We start from the raw sequence: 15403 nt of genomic DNA, 5'->3' as shown, positions 1-15403 counted from the left end.
ATGCTATGAGAAGGCTATTGGAACCAACATAGGAGGTTGTCTTCTGAGGAAAATCAAATCCTAACCAAAGACTTCTCCATGGAAGAGATTGAAGAGGCTTTGAATAGCATGGGTTCAAGAAAGTCCCTAAGATTTAATGGTGTGACAATCAAATTACTCAAACATGCATGGCTAGTCATACATGACAAAGTTATTGGCATGATAAACGTGTACTACAAGGAAGGTCATCTTCTTAAATCTTGGATCAAAAGTATCATAACTCTCATCCCCAAGCTATCCCATTGGAGCCCCATCCCCCTAATGAACACGATTTACAAAATGTTGGCAAAAAGAAACATGTAGAAGACTAGGATCCATAATGTAAAGGCACATAAACAAGTATCAATATTAAAGGGAGGAAGTTAATCGACTATGTTATAAATGCCTCATTTGCCATAGACTAAGCCAAATATTCAGAACACAAAGCCATATTTAATCAAATTAGTTGCAAGAAAGGCATTGGACAAGGTCAGATAGACCTACATTGACGAGGTAATCATCAAAATGGATCTTGATGCAAATCTCTCTAATCAATGTATTGGAGGATGATTTGGGTGCTTTTTTAGATTGGAGGAGTAGGATTGGAAGAGGTAGAATCTTCAAGTACCTAGGGTTCCTTATTATGGGGAGGATGTAAAGGACCATGAAAGAACTATCTGGGTTCAAGATAAGGTAAGGAAGAGGATAAATAGTTGGAGTCATACCAATTGGCCTCTTCATGTTAGATTGCAGGTACTAGAGACTTTCATCTGTCCCATCATCAAATTTTACCTCCCTCTTATGTATTAGAATGTGAAGAACCAAAGAGTTGGATTCTTTAATAGGAAGTTTCTTGTGAGGGAAAATAGTTGGTAATAGGTATGCTTCCCCACTCTATGCAAATCCTCAAACGCCCCAAAAATAAACGTGGACTACAACTCCTTATCCTTGAAGTGTTTATTGACACTCTAAGATCCAAGCTTCTTTGTGAGTGTTTTATTTTGGAAGTCCCGTGTGTGACTATGATCATGGAGATTCTGAAAAGAGAGAACCAAAAGATATGCTAGGCATGGAGACTTTCCAAGAAAGAGATCATTCTCTCTGCACCTTCGTGAAAGTGAAAGCTTTAAGACTATTAGCAAGTCTCCTAGTGTCATGGAGGGAAGTTCTAAAAAATGTCTAACTAGGGATGTAATGATGATAATAAGGTGCATCCTGACACAAATCTATATTGGATGTGGGCCTTTAATCTACCTCTAGTGGGACAAATTGGGAGAAAAGGATTTTCCTTAAACAAACTAGGCCTTTACAAGTTTGGAGCTTGGCTTGAGTGTGAAGGTAAAGTCTTTTGTTGAGACTGAAAGAGAGTTTGGTCTATCAACGCCTCATAAGCTTGGTTTGGGAGAAAAGGATCTTCCTTAGACAAACTATGCCTTTACAAGTTTGTGGGTTTTAAACCTATGGGTCAAACAACAACAAATGGACCAAATTTAGCCCTACCTCAAGTCAAGATAATAATTGCTCTATGTACTAAATCCATAAGCTTCTAATGGATAGCCTAACTCCTCCAATAGCAAAGACCTTTGGGAAGTGGACATTTTGAATTATATAATCTCATATTGCCTCAACCACAATTGGTCACTTGATCTCCCTTCAAAGGACAAGGTCTTTTTCTCTAGAGAATTATTGCCAAGACATACTAATGAGAGAAAAACTAAAAAGAAGAGGCTTGATTGACAATAAGTGTCATTGTGTGGTTGATGAAACACTTTGGCATCTCTTCTAGAATGGTTACATAGCCAACAAGGTGTGGGCTAAGGTTTTAAGTCATCTCAACATCATGAGCAATGAACAACAAAGCCTATTGTCTTGTATGTTTGGTAGGATCGATTGTGAAATAAATTCCAAATTCCAAAGGCTGACTTTAATTCTATTAAACTCCAAGAGGCTTGACTTTACATTCTATTAAACTCCATACTCTTTGCTCAATTAGGAAGGCTCAAATCGGTTTGACAAGGAATGGAGTCACAGTTGTGAGCCAAATTGTACACAAGGTCATGTAGTTTTGGGAGATAGCTTGTACGCTAGGCAAAATTAGTGTTAGGGACCTAGCTAAAATTACCATAGCTATAAGTTAGTTGATCCCACTTTTGTAACCGCGTACTACTATTTAATTAAAAAACTTTTCTTGTCTCATGAAAATGTTCTCAGCAATTTAAAATCGTCAAATCAAAATGGTTATATTCACCTAGCTACAATCGTAAAAAAGTCCACTAGTGAGTCGTGACATTTCCCATTAATTCGAGGATAGCTTTGAATACCATTAGCTTGTGGGCCAAAGCATTGCGTAGTTCAGGTTTATAAGTTCCAACTCAGGTCGCAGGTTCAATCTTCAAAGCTTAGCTAAGCAACTCCTTAGAGCCTTTACCTTGGAGTTCGATAACATTCAAAGTTCAAAGCTCAAGCCCAGTCGTCAAATTTCCAATGTGGAGGTCGAAAACCCAACCATTAATGACATTTTATCTTCATGTCTGCGATGATGTTGACAATCAGTATATTTTTGTGCATGGAATGCTCAATCTAATGAAAGCATGTCACAACTATGACCAGATAATTTGAACTTTGGGGCACTCATCAAAACACAATGCATCTCAGTCATTTTCATCATTAAAAAACACTTTATAATAAAATTCCACTAGACTAGATACAAAGCTTGGCGGATCAAAGTGCCCTGATCATTTACATGGTCGCTCGATAGACACGCCAGCAAAAAGCAAAAGTAATGGTTTTTTGCTATTTCAATGCTCACGAGTCACTGCTCAATGTCAAGTTTTTTGTTTCCTTTATGTACATTATTAAGTCTAGGTAGGGCTTTACAGTAAAAAGTTACCATTTAGTCACTAAGGTCACACCTTACAAGAAGAAAGAGGCCGCCCAATGCCCATAATTCACAACCCCCAAAAAAGTAAAATCTTTGTGATCGAAATGCTGTTTTTCAATGCTCAATGTCAAGACACATGAAAACTTTTTTGTTTTCTTTGTGAACATTCCCCGGAGAGCACAACAGCCTAGGTGGCGCTTTATAGTACAAAGATAACACTTAATAAGGTCATATCTTTCAAGGAGAGAGAGGCCGTCCATGATCCACAACCCGAGAAAAAGCAAAGGGGTAAACAAAGCAGGTCCCAGGAGGAAGGAAAAACCGTAAGGCTTAGATAAACCCCACAGACAGACATTCTAACAGGCTTGTATTATAGTTTAACCTTTTCGGCTCGACACCCTCACGCAATTTGGTAAAGTAAGGGCCATTGGAGCAGCAGCTGCCTTCAGTGAGAGTGTAGTGGATTTGAGCTTGTGTTTAAGTGGCCTCACACAATTTGGAAAAGTGAGGGCTAATGGAGCTGCAGCTGCCTTCAGCGAGAGTGTAGTGGATTTGAGTTTGTGTTTAACTTTTCTGGCCAAGGCCGGCCAGTTATCAGAGGCCACCAACCAACCTGCAGCCTTGAATCTGCATATGCAGGCCCTCAGCTTGTCGCATAAACTCTCTTCCGTCTTGAACTTGTAACTTTGAAGATAAAGTTGCCTGCTTCTGTAGTTCCTATAACCCGGACCGTAATGGAAATCACCGTCTTCTCCATAGTAGGATCCTATGTAAGGCACACCAATGAGTCGCTGCTGGTCAGATTCGACATAGGTATGTGACGTGTAGGTAGGGTTTGTTGCCACTTGAAAGTGAGAATCCATTGCGCTGCATAGATTTGAGTGGCCGATTCATGTCATTAAAAACCTTCACCATATGTTGCAAGTATATATATTCGTTACTACAGGATATCCACTCGCTAATTTACTGATATGCGGTCTTTGATGATTGAGACCAACTCTAGTATTATAAGATACATGTGGTATGTGGTATTATACGGTATAACCAAAAAATAAGTGAAGGATTAAAATTAAAACACATAATGAAGGAGAAAATATTAACAGTTGGAAGAGACATCACATACGTTGAGCCCGATCAAGTCCGATACTGTTCACGAGGATGACATGATCGCGCTCCTCTGCATAAGTTCAGATGATAAGAAATTAGACCGCAAACAGACAATGAAGCGCCACAGAAACCAAAGGAAAACCAAAGAGAAGAAAGAAGAAGCGAGAGATCCTTGAATGAAGACGATATACTAGTTACCATTGCTAAAGTTAAGAATCACGGAATCCGTGGCATGGTAGAAACTCTCAAAGAATCGAGTGCACTGTGCACCACCAAAACAAAGCAAAAATCAACGATGGAAAAAGCGCGCTTCTGCTAAAAAGCACCTCGACAGGCGAAAAAATTGGCAGCAGAGGTTCCCAACAAAGGAACGTCTCAACATCTCTCTGACAATCCTCTGGCTTGAGACGTACGTACATATAATTGCCTGAGTGGATATTCCGAACTTCACGTAAAATACAACCAAAAATAAGATGAAAAAAGCACAGGATACGGGAAATCCTTGCGAAAATTTCTTTCTAGAAAGGAGAATAAATTTGAGGATCTAAATAAACAAGAAACACGAAAACAAATTCCTTCTGAGGACCAGAAGACAAATAGCATGATCAGTACTGATAAGAACCGAAGTTACATGATCAGTAATGGTATAATATTCCGCGGTACAACAACGATAAATTTCAGGACTTGAAAGGGTAAAAGGAATCGGAGAAACGAAGGCTTCATGCGAAAGGCCGCCAAGCTGTGACACTTCAAGGAAGCAGCTGTGCTTTGGCATGACAAAACATACCTGTAGGAAACGGCAAGGCTATGGTACTGCTGCTCTGATATTTCTCCTTCTTCTTCTTCTTCTTCTAGGTGGGGGGGAGAAAGGAGAACCTGCCACGTTTCCTTCCATCGTCGTCTTCCTCTTCTCCTTATTTTGAAAAGCTTGTAGCTTTCGTTTTTCTTGCTCTTATTCCCGTCTTTCTTTCTTGGCTCGAGCGTCAAGAAGAAAAAGAAAAATGTAAAGAAGAAAGAGAAGAAAGGCAGCGCTCCAGATTGGGAGCCGCCATGGCTCCTTCTCTCGCGCGCACAAGGACACGCACTGGAAAGGAACAGAGAGAGAGAAAGAAAGAGAGAGAAAGAGAGAGAGAGAGAGATCACTTAAAGCAATTCATATATCTTGCATATGAAATCGAGAGAGAGAGAGAGTTCTTGCATGTGAGACGTTTATACGCACAGTCATGGACTCATGATGCATTTGGGCTTCCACTTTATTCTCCGCATCACGTCCCACTTTAGCTCATAATAAGTTTTGACACCCTTTTTCAATAGAAAGATTCCATCATAATCCTTTAGGGCCCAATCGCACCAGGGATAACTGGGCTAATGGAACCTCTCGGTAAAAATTTTGTCTTTGTGGTCACACCGGCACTCTTAAGTGAAAGATTTATTGCAGATCAGATATGAGTGCTGAAGGATTTGATCACAAAAGCTTTTGTCAAAGTCGAAACTCTAATTGGCTCCCCAACTGTGCAAATATATGACTGGCCAACCAAGATCCTTAGCGTCGCAAGCCCTATGTTAACCCTTGGTTTTTTGCAAAGCTTAGTGGGGGAAAGTGAGGGATAAGAAAACCCCACTCCCCCTGCTTGCGCTGAGTGCAACCGAATGGTCCTGGGGGGAGCAGGGTCTCCCAACCCCTATTGGCCCTTTAAGTTCATACCACCAAGTTTGGCACCCTTTCCCCATGGAAAGATATAGGGGGAAAGGGTCGGTTTAGTTACATGTACCGATCCTTCCTTGAGAAAAGCTTAGCATGGTGAAATTCATTAGAACATGTTGCAAACACCCACATTGTTGATTAGTTGACCTAACCAGAAACAAAATGTTATGTACAACAAAGTCACGGTTGAGGTTTTTGGGAGATCTAACCTAACTTAGACACACAAAAACAACCTACCATTTAAGTACATGTTATATAGATTGCATCGATTTAAGGACACATGCTGGCAATCATCCATTGGACACATTTTCCATGTGTCAATCGGTCGTTTCTTCATTGTGTTATTAAACGAGTAGCCATGTGCCACAATGGGTGTCACAAAACGAGGAGCCAACATTTATTTACCCCCTTGACCCTAGTTATAATCCTTCATTGTACATACCACCAATTCCCACTATAATTCTCACATTGTGAACTATGCCAACATCATGTGCTTCTACAGGAGAGACTGCATATCTAGCTAGGTGCAATCGGGGATAGCAAGGTGCCAACCTAAGATGCCACACTTAACTAGTTATGTAGTGCATACCAAGCAGAAGTTCACGAACACTGTAGAAAAAAACAAAGAAAAAGAGCCCCTTTTCCCACATGGGAAAAAGTTCATGAACTCAAGCGGAACACTATCCCACTTCAGCAGCTAAGTGAGTGTGATGAAAGCGATCTTGCCGTGTGATATGCTTCCGTATCACACACCAACTTCATAGCAACTATTCCATAGCAACTTCTCTTCCCTATCACACCGCAACTTCACTTCTCTCACTTCTTCCTTACACACTATATTTCACTTTTCTCATAGTCTCCCCACACTTCTTCCAACACACATTGCATTTCACGTTCCTCAACTTCTCACAACAACTTCTCTCTCTCTCTCTCTCTCTCTCTCTCTCTCTCTCTCTCTCTCTCTCTCTCATTTTTCTCTCCCACCATCTCTCTCTCTCTCTCTTCTCTCCCCTTGTGCCTTTTTTTAATTTTCTCTCTATCACTTCTCTCTTTCTTCTCTCTCCTCTCTTTTTTTCCCTCTCCCACCCCTCCTTCCCTCTCTCTTTCTTATCTCTTCTCTTTTTTTTTCCTCTCCCACCCCCTCCCCCCTCTCTCTCTCTCTTTCACATGCTCTCTCTTTCTTCTCTCTCCTCTCTTTTTTCCCTCTCCCATCCCCTCTCTGATATGAGGAGGCATATTTTACGGTGGATTCCGTGAGGTTTTACTGTGGATTCCGTAAACTTTGATTACTAGGGCTCATACACAAAGTGGATTCTTTGTGTGAGAAGTCGATGGGGACGCCTATCCTTTTCGGGCGTTTCGTTAATTTAGTGTGTACATGGGTGATTCCATAGCGGGTGATTCCACATAATACATATTAAATTAATAAACGTTTATGAGTTTAGAGTGCGCACTTGTGATAAATTAAGGTTAGGATTGATTTTTAACCAATTGATTTATTTATGTAGCTGAAGACTGTTAGGTATTCACTTTTGTTGGTTTAATTGTATTATCTTACTGATGATTAGGAATGCTTCAGTTTTTTATGTGTAGAGATAATAGCAGTGACGGTGGAAAGCATTGGAGGATAGCGTGTATTTGAGTTATCGTCAATATTTTGATGGGCGCATACCTTAGGCATGGCGCCTATATTTTGTCGCGCCTATTTATTAAAGCATTGGATATTTATTTATTATTTTTGTATGCGCATGGACGCACGATTTAGATATTTGTATTTGGATATTGTATTGGGTATGCCTGACTTCTTGGGCGCCCACCCATTAGCTTTATTTATATTTGGTACTAAAGCAAACTCAAAAGCCAAAAGCATGCTATTTTGTAATTTGGGCTATTATTTGAGCTTGAAGATGATTAATACATAAAATACATGCTTTGTGGAGCGCTCACACAAGGCATGGGGGGAGATTGCACCCAATTGGTCTCTTGTTCATGTTGTGCATGCTTTCTACATTGAGTTTTGTGCAAAAAGTAGAGTTCTTTTATTCTTGGGAACCTTCTGACGCTCACTACGTGTGCTTGCGGCATCCAATCTGTGCACCAGTGGTATCAGAGCGAAGCTGAGATCGAGAGCTTCCAATCGCTACCCATCTTGCACGAAGGCGAAGCTCCTGGAACAATCGAGCTCTACAGTGAGTTTCATCGCGAACGGTCGATATGGGTGGATTCCTGGCGGTCAAGAACCTTTGTTTACAGCCTCTGATCGTGAAGGACCGGCCTGAGGAGGCGGAGGACCACGTCAACATCTCCTTCATCAAGTCGTTTTTCCACAGTCAACAACAGTAAGCCTCCATAGCTTAAAACTTCACAAGCTTAAAGTTAAAGCTTAGACTAAGCTTTAAAAAGCTTAGTTTCCTCAAATTGATAATCGGCGGCAGTAGCAGCAGTTCAACGCTAATTTCGGCGGCGAAAAACAGCTACCCCCTTCTAAATTCGATTCGTCGACAGTCAACATTAGCTTAGGTCTTCTTAAGCCTAAGTTACCTAAGCTTTAAACAAGCTAAATCACTCAAGTTTGGTAAGTTTTATTACTCTGCAAGTTCTATAAGTCCACAGAGATCAAAATCGACTTACCTCAATTACTCCCATAAGGACTGTTCCTGCGCAGAAGCACAAAACTACAAAATTGCTCCCTGGAAGACTCTGTTCATATACGCAGGCTTGCTGAACTAATTTCAGCACACGTAGAAGGTCATACGCAGTTTTTACGAAGACTACAAATCCCGCAACCGCAAAAGACAAAGACCGTAAAAGCCAAGCAAAAATCTATAAGCCTTGTATACCCGACTTTGAGCTACGCTCATCCCGCTAATTGGATTTTAAGAGTGTGAGGTCTTTTGGATTTTTACAGGATGACGGAACAAAACATGGACGATTTAATGGATGAAGGCGATCTTCCCGAACCTACGATGGAACAAAAGTTGGATTTAATTATGATGTAGCTTGACGAAGAACGAAGAGCCCGACAAGCTTTGCAAGTTCAACTGGCCAATTTGCAACAATCTACCACAGACAAAGATGGATCACAACCCGAAGATCTTATCTGACGTACCATCGATGCGACACTCAAAGCTCAATCCATCCGCAAAGAAACAAAGATAAGTAAAAGAAATTTCAAATTTCGTACTTTCAATGGAACTTGAGATGGAAAGACTGTCCTTGCATTTATCAGTCAGTTTGATGATTACTTTCATGAAGAGACATACGCTGAGAAAGACAAAATTAAATGTGTCACTAATCATTTAGTCGATCGAGCATCTCTTTGGTGGACCGTGGTTCTCAAGAGCATTGATTGTCCCACTACCTGGGAGAGTTTCAAAAAGAAGTTTCTGCAGAATTTTATTCCTCCTCAATTCCATGAAAAAGCCATAAAGCAATGGGATCTTCTACAGCAAAGAGATCGTGAGCCTATTTCCCAATACACCGAATGTTTTTGGAATGCTTTACTGCAACTTTGAATGCTTGAAGACGTACCTGAAGCGACTCACAAACACAAGTTTATGTCTAGCTTACTTGCACATTACTACGCTGAAGTCAATATGTTCAAGCCTACAACCCTTAAAGATGCAATTTCTTTGGCTCATGACACTGAAGACAAGATTCGAGGAAGAGACAAGCGTCCACAACAATTTCAAGCAAATGGTAACTATGGTTCCAAGCAATTCAATTCAAATTTTAGAAGATTCAATCAAAGTCGTTTTCCTTCATCATCTTTCCATAAGTCTTGGACAAAACTAGCTGCTTTGCCATCAAATACCAATCAAAACCCTAAGCCATCCTCACAGCCAAATGCTAATATTCCTAGACTTCCTGCCATTACTAACAATGTATCTAAAGCCAAACCTATAGTGTGTTACAAATGCCATTAACCTGGACATCTAGCAGCCAATTGCCAATCTAAGAAACCACCTGTCCATATCAATTATCTTGGAGCAATGGAAGATGAAGAACGTGAGGAAATGCCTGACTTTACGAAAGATGAAGACGACATTGCTACTCCTTCAGATACTTTGCCAAGTATGCCAACTCCACATTCTTTGTTGACAATGAAATGTTTAGTACATGGAAAAGAAAAGATTATTTTGCATAATGATGGTAGCACACATGATTTTATTTCTGCAAAGTTAGTGAAAGAATTGAAATTACAAAACTGTTTCTATGCATTATCGCATTAAAGCAGCATTCTTAGGCACAAGATATAATGGAACACAAGAGGTGCATAACTTAGAAATTAAAATTGGTGAATACACTGAACGAAGGAATTTCGTAGTTGTACCTATGCAGTCTAGTGATATTATCCTAGGTATGCCTTGGCGTCATCAGTATAATCCTGACATAGATTATTCCACGCATTCAATTAAAATTTATTTTCAAGGAAAACAAATTACATTGCATGGTATGCACGCATCTAATAATTTTTCATTTCTTACTCATACTCAAGCTAAACGTGCATTACGTAAAAGTAGCAAATCTTATTTAATTTGGATAAATGAACTTCAAGCTAAAGAAAAACATATGCAGCCTAGGCATAAACAATTCCTTGCTCAATTTAAAGATTGTTTTGCTGATGATTTACCACCTGGACTACCTCCTTCACGACTTGAAGATCACAAAATAGATTTAATTCCTGATACACAACCACCATGTAAAGCACTATATAGGCATAATCAAATTGAACAGAAAGAAATTCAAAATCAAGTAGAAGAATTGTTAAACAGAGGATTAATTAGACCTAGTAGTTCTCCATTTGGCGCACCTGTTTTATTAGTAAAGAAGAATAATAATACTTATCACATGTGCATTGATTATCATGCCCTAAATAAGATTACACTTAAGAATAGATATCCGATTCCTAAGGTAGATGATCTTATGGATAAACTACAAGGTTCTGCCATATTCAGTAAGATAGATCTTAAATCTGGTTATCATCAAGTGAGATTAGATAAATCTAATATATTCAAAACTACATTTAGAACATAATTTGGACATTATGAATTTCTAGTGATGCATTTTGGATTGACTAATGCACGTGCTACATTTAGTCGAATGATGAATCGCATATTTCTGAAATATCAGCATTGTGTTATAGTATTCTTTGATGATATATTGGTATTCAGTAAAAATGAGAAAGAGCGTTATGAACATCTGTCTTTAGTTTTCAAGTTGTTGAAAGATAATCAATTGTATGCTAATCCAGAAAAGAGTGAATTCTTTCAAACAGAAATTGAATACCTAGGTCATATTGTGTCATCAGAAGGTATTAAGGTTGACCCTAAGAAGATAGAAGCAATAATATTAAATTGTCCCATACCCAAAAATGTGCATGAGTTACGTTCTTTTCTAGGTCTTGCTAGTCTTTACAGAAAGTTTGTGCGAAATTTTTCATTACTTGCCTTGCCTTTGACTAAACTTTTAAAGAAGGATATTGTTTATAACTGGACTGATAATCAACAAAAATCTTTTGATTTATTGAAACATGCATTAACCCATACTCCTGTATTACAACTACCTGATTTCAATAAACCATTCTTTTTAGTAGTTACTGATGCTAGCGGATCTGGAAAAGGAGCCGTACTTATGCAAGATAATCATCCCATAGCCTATTCTAGCTGTAAATTGAAACCATCTGAACTTAAATATTCTACTTATGATAAAAAATTGTTAGCTGTTGTACAAGCCTTACATCAATGGAAATATTACTTAATAGGTTCTGAGTTTATGATTAAGACTGACCAACAAAGTATTAGACATCTCCTTAGTCAACCCCAAATCTTTGACCGACATATCAAATGGGCAGCTTTCATTCAGAGTTTTCATCCCCTTATCCAATATCAACCAGGAAAAGAGAATGTAGTAGCTTATGCTTTAAGAAGAAGACCGCGACTATTCATAATATCTCTGTCATATCATTTGATTCTCTTATCCCTATGAAAGATACTTATCATCAGGATATTACTTTTCAAGCTGATTGGAATAAATTAGTTGCAAATAACTGGATTCTTATTGATTTACTGTCTTACAATGATGGATTCATGTTTTATGAAAATAGATTATGTGTTACAGTTCTATTTAGATCTTTTCTTTTGAATGAGATTCATTGTTCTCCATATCAAGGTCATAGAGGTATTATATCTACTTTGCATACATTGACTGAAGATTTTTATTGGCCACATATGGACACTAATGTATCTAACTTTGTTTCTGAATGTTTAGTTTGTCAAAGAGTTAAAAGACATCATGGTAAACAGTATGGTTTACTTATGCCTTTACCTATTCCATCACGACCATGGGAACAGATTTCTATGGATTTTATTACTGGTTTACCTAACACTAAAGCTAACCATGATACGATTTGGACTGTTGTAGACAAGTTTAGCAAACAAGCATATTTCATTCCATGCAAGAAAACTATAACTGCATCTCAAGCAGCTCAGTTGTTTTTGAAAACTGTTTTTACTAACCATGGATTACCAAAAGTTATTATTTCTGACCGTGATTCTAGATTCTATAATAATTTTTGGATTACTCTGTTCGCTAACTTAGGAACAAAGATTGATTTTTCATCTGCATTTCATCCTGAAACTAATGGTCAAACAGAAGCTACTAATAGTACTATTCTAGATCTTTTACGTGCTTACACTATTTCTAAACCACATACATGGGATACACACCTACATTTACTTTAGTTTGCATATAACAATACACCACACACAGCTACAAAGAAAGTACCATTTGAAGTGATTTATGGATATAGATTGTCTACACCTGTTGCGTCATTATCAAATAAAATTCAGACTGCTGATGATATTGCTAACATGCACGCTACTATTTTTGACGAAGTTAAAGATATGATTGCCAAAGCCTAGCAATCATATACAAAACAAGCAAATAAGAAAAGACAGGCCATGAATTTTAAAGTTGATGACTATGTTTGGTTAAGAATAGAGAAACGTAGATTACAAAGTGTAGATAAACACCCAGTTGTGAAATTAGCACCTAGATTCTATGGACCATTTAAGATCATTCACAAAATTAATGACAATGCATTTAAGTTAGAACTACCACCACATTGGAAAATTCACAACACCTTTCATATTAGTTTATTACGACCCTTTAGAGGCCAATTACCTGTGCACCCTATTTATGAAAACCCACCTTTGCTAGATGAAGACACTGAAATCCTTGAGCCTGAAGCTATTATAGATACTGACTTTATGACTACTAGAACTGGCCGTAGATATTCTAGATATTTAGTCAAGTTTAAAAACCATCCTGTTGAAGAGACCCAATGGATGCATGCTAGAGACTTAAATGCTTTCCCCACTCTGTTAGCTCCACATTGAGCTAATAGCAATTGAGGACAATTGCTATCCCACCCCGGGGGTATAATGCCAGGCGGCATATTTCACGGTGGATTCCGTGAGGTTTTACGGTGGATTCCGTAAACTTTGATTACCAGGGCTCATACATAAAGTGGATTCTTTGTGCGAGAAGTCGATGGGGATGCCTATCCTTTTCGGGCGTTTCATTAATTTAGTGTGTACATGGGTGATTCCATAGCGGGTGATTTTGCAAAATACATATTAAATTAATAAACGTTTATGAGTTTAGAGTGCGCACTCGTGATAAATTAAGGTTAGGATTGATTTCTAACCAATTGATTTATTTATGTAGCTGAAGACTGCTAGTATTCACTTTTGTCGGTTTAATTGTATTATTTTACTAATGATTGTGAATGCTTCAGTTGATGTGTAGAGATAGCAGCAGTGGAGGTGGAAAGCATTGGATGATAGCGTGTATTCGAGTTATCGTCAATATTTTGATGGGCGCATACCTTATATATGGCGCCTATATTTTGTCACGCCTATTTATTAAGGAGCTGGATATTTATTTATTATTTTTGTATGCGCATGGGCACACGATTTAGATATTTGTATTTGGACATTGTATTGGGTATGCCTGACTTCTTGGGCGCCCGCCCACTAGCTTTATTTCTATTTGGCACTAAAGCAAACTCAAAAGCCAAAAGCGTGCTATTTTGTAATTTGGGCTATTATTTGAGCTTGAAGATGATTAATATATAAAATACATGCTTTGTGGAGTGCTCACACAAGGCATGGGGGGGAGATTGCACCCAATTGGTCTCTTCTTCATGTCGTGCATACTTTCTACATTGAGTTTTGTGCAAAAAGTAGAGTTCTTTTGTTCTTGGGGACCTTCTGACGCTCACTACGCGTGCTTACGGCATCCGATCTGTGCACCACTCTCTCTCCTCTTCCCCCTTCTCTTTTTTATCCTCTTTCTCTCTCCTCCTCCTTATGTCTTTTTTCTTTTCTTTTCTCTCTCTCTCTCTCTCTCTCTCTCTCTCTCTTCTCTCTCCTCTCTTTTTTCCTCTCCACTCCCTCTCTCTTCTCCCCTATCTTTTTTTCTTCTCTCTCAATGTGTGTGTGTATCTTGTCCCCACTTGTCTTCTCTCTCTCTCTCTCTCTCTCCCCTCTTTTCCTTGTGCTCTTCTTTTTTTGTCCTACCCTCCCTCCTCTTTTTTTTTGCTCTCTCTCCTCTCTTTTCTTCCTCTCCCCCTCCCACCCCCTCCCTATCCCTTCCCCCTAGTGCCTTTTTTTTTTCTTCTCTTTTTTTTGATAGAAGGTTTTTTCTCCTCTCTCTCTCTCTCTCTCCTTTGTAGTTATCTCTTCTCTTTCTCTCTCCTTTCTCTCTCTCTCCCTTGTTTTCTTTTCTCAATTCTCTCTCCTCTTTTTTTCATTTTTTCCTCTCCCCCCTTTCTCTCCTTTATTGTTATCTCTTCCTTTTTTTTCACTCTCTCTTTCCTTTGTTTTTCACACACATACACAATCTCTCTCTATTCGTCTTCTTTTATTCTCCTCTCTCTCTCTCTCTCATCATTTTTTCTTTTTTTGCTCTCTCGTCTCATTTTCATGTTTCCTTCTCTCTATCTATCTATCTCATCTTTTTCTCTTTCTCTTTCTCTCTCTCCTCTTTCCCCTCTTTCTATCTCCTCCCTTTTCCCCTCTATCTCTCCTCCCTTTTTCTCCTCCTTCTCCTCCCCCGTCTCTCTCTCTCTCTTACTCATGATCTCTCTTTATGTTTTTCACATGCTTTCTCCTCTTTGTCTCCCTCGGCATCACCACCATTCACTATTTCCACACCACCATTGTTCAAATAGCACCATCTGCTCTCGCCTTTTCAAAATTCTACTTTGACTTCTATTTAGAGAGAGACAGAGAGAGAGAGAGCGAGAGGAAGCCGCTCTCCTTGGCACAGAGTCAACTTGCAGAATAGGGCAGTTTCTTGGGGCCTTCTAAGATGAGGTGGGACATATTCACATCTTGCAACAGTTATTGCTGAGAAGGGAAAGCTGTAAAGAGGCTCTCCATGGCTGCTCTCACCATAGACCAATTGATGCTTGAGTTGACTCATCACTGCTCAAAGAGAGAGAGAGAGAGAGAGAGAGAGAGAGAGAGAGAGAGAGAGAGAGAGAGAGAGCTCTCAAAAAGTGGATGCAATTAAGAGCATGGCATGGAATTTTGGGGAAAAATTTAGAATTAGGTTTGGAGACACGTGACAGGTTTGGAAAGATTTTGGTGGTTTTGATGATTATTGAAGCCACAATCTCTTTC

At 39.0% G+C, this 15403-nt stretch overlaps 1 long non-coding RNA gene across 1 annotated transcript; it reads right to left on the bottom strand.

The window, feature by feature from the left end:
• Positions 1-3208: 3208 nt before the first annotated feature.
• LOC148030119 (uncharacterized) lies at positions 3209-5177 on the bottom strand. The gene is made up of 3 exons (XR_015692137.1): positions 4794-5177; positions 4023-4076; positions 3209-3766 (listed from the first exon to the last, which is right to left on the bottom strand). It is a non-coding gene; the product is annotated as an uncharacterized LOC148030119 (long non-coding RNA).
• Positions 5178-15403: the final 10226 nt, after the last annotated feature.

The sequence above is a fragment of the Lygodium microphyllum genome, chromosome 10 (assembly GCF_053477565.2).
Source record: "Lygodium microphyllum isolate KBCC chromosome 10, Lygodium_microphyllum_v1.1.10, whole genome shotgun sequence".
Taxonomy (NCBI): Eukaryota; Viridiplantae; Streptophyta; class Polypodiopsida; order Schizaeales; family Lygodiaceae; genus Lygodium; species Lygodium microphyllum.
This window is presented reverse-complemented; position numbering and strand designations above follow the sequence as displayed.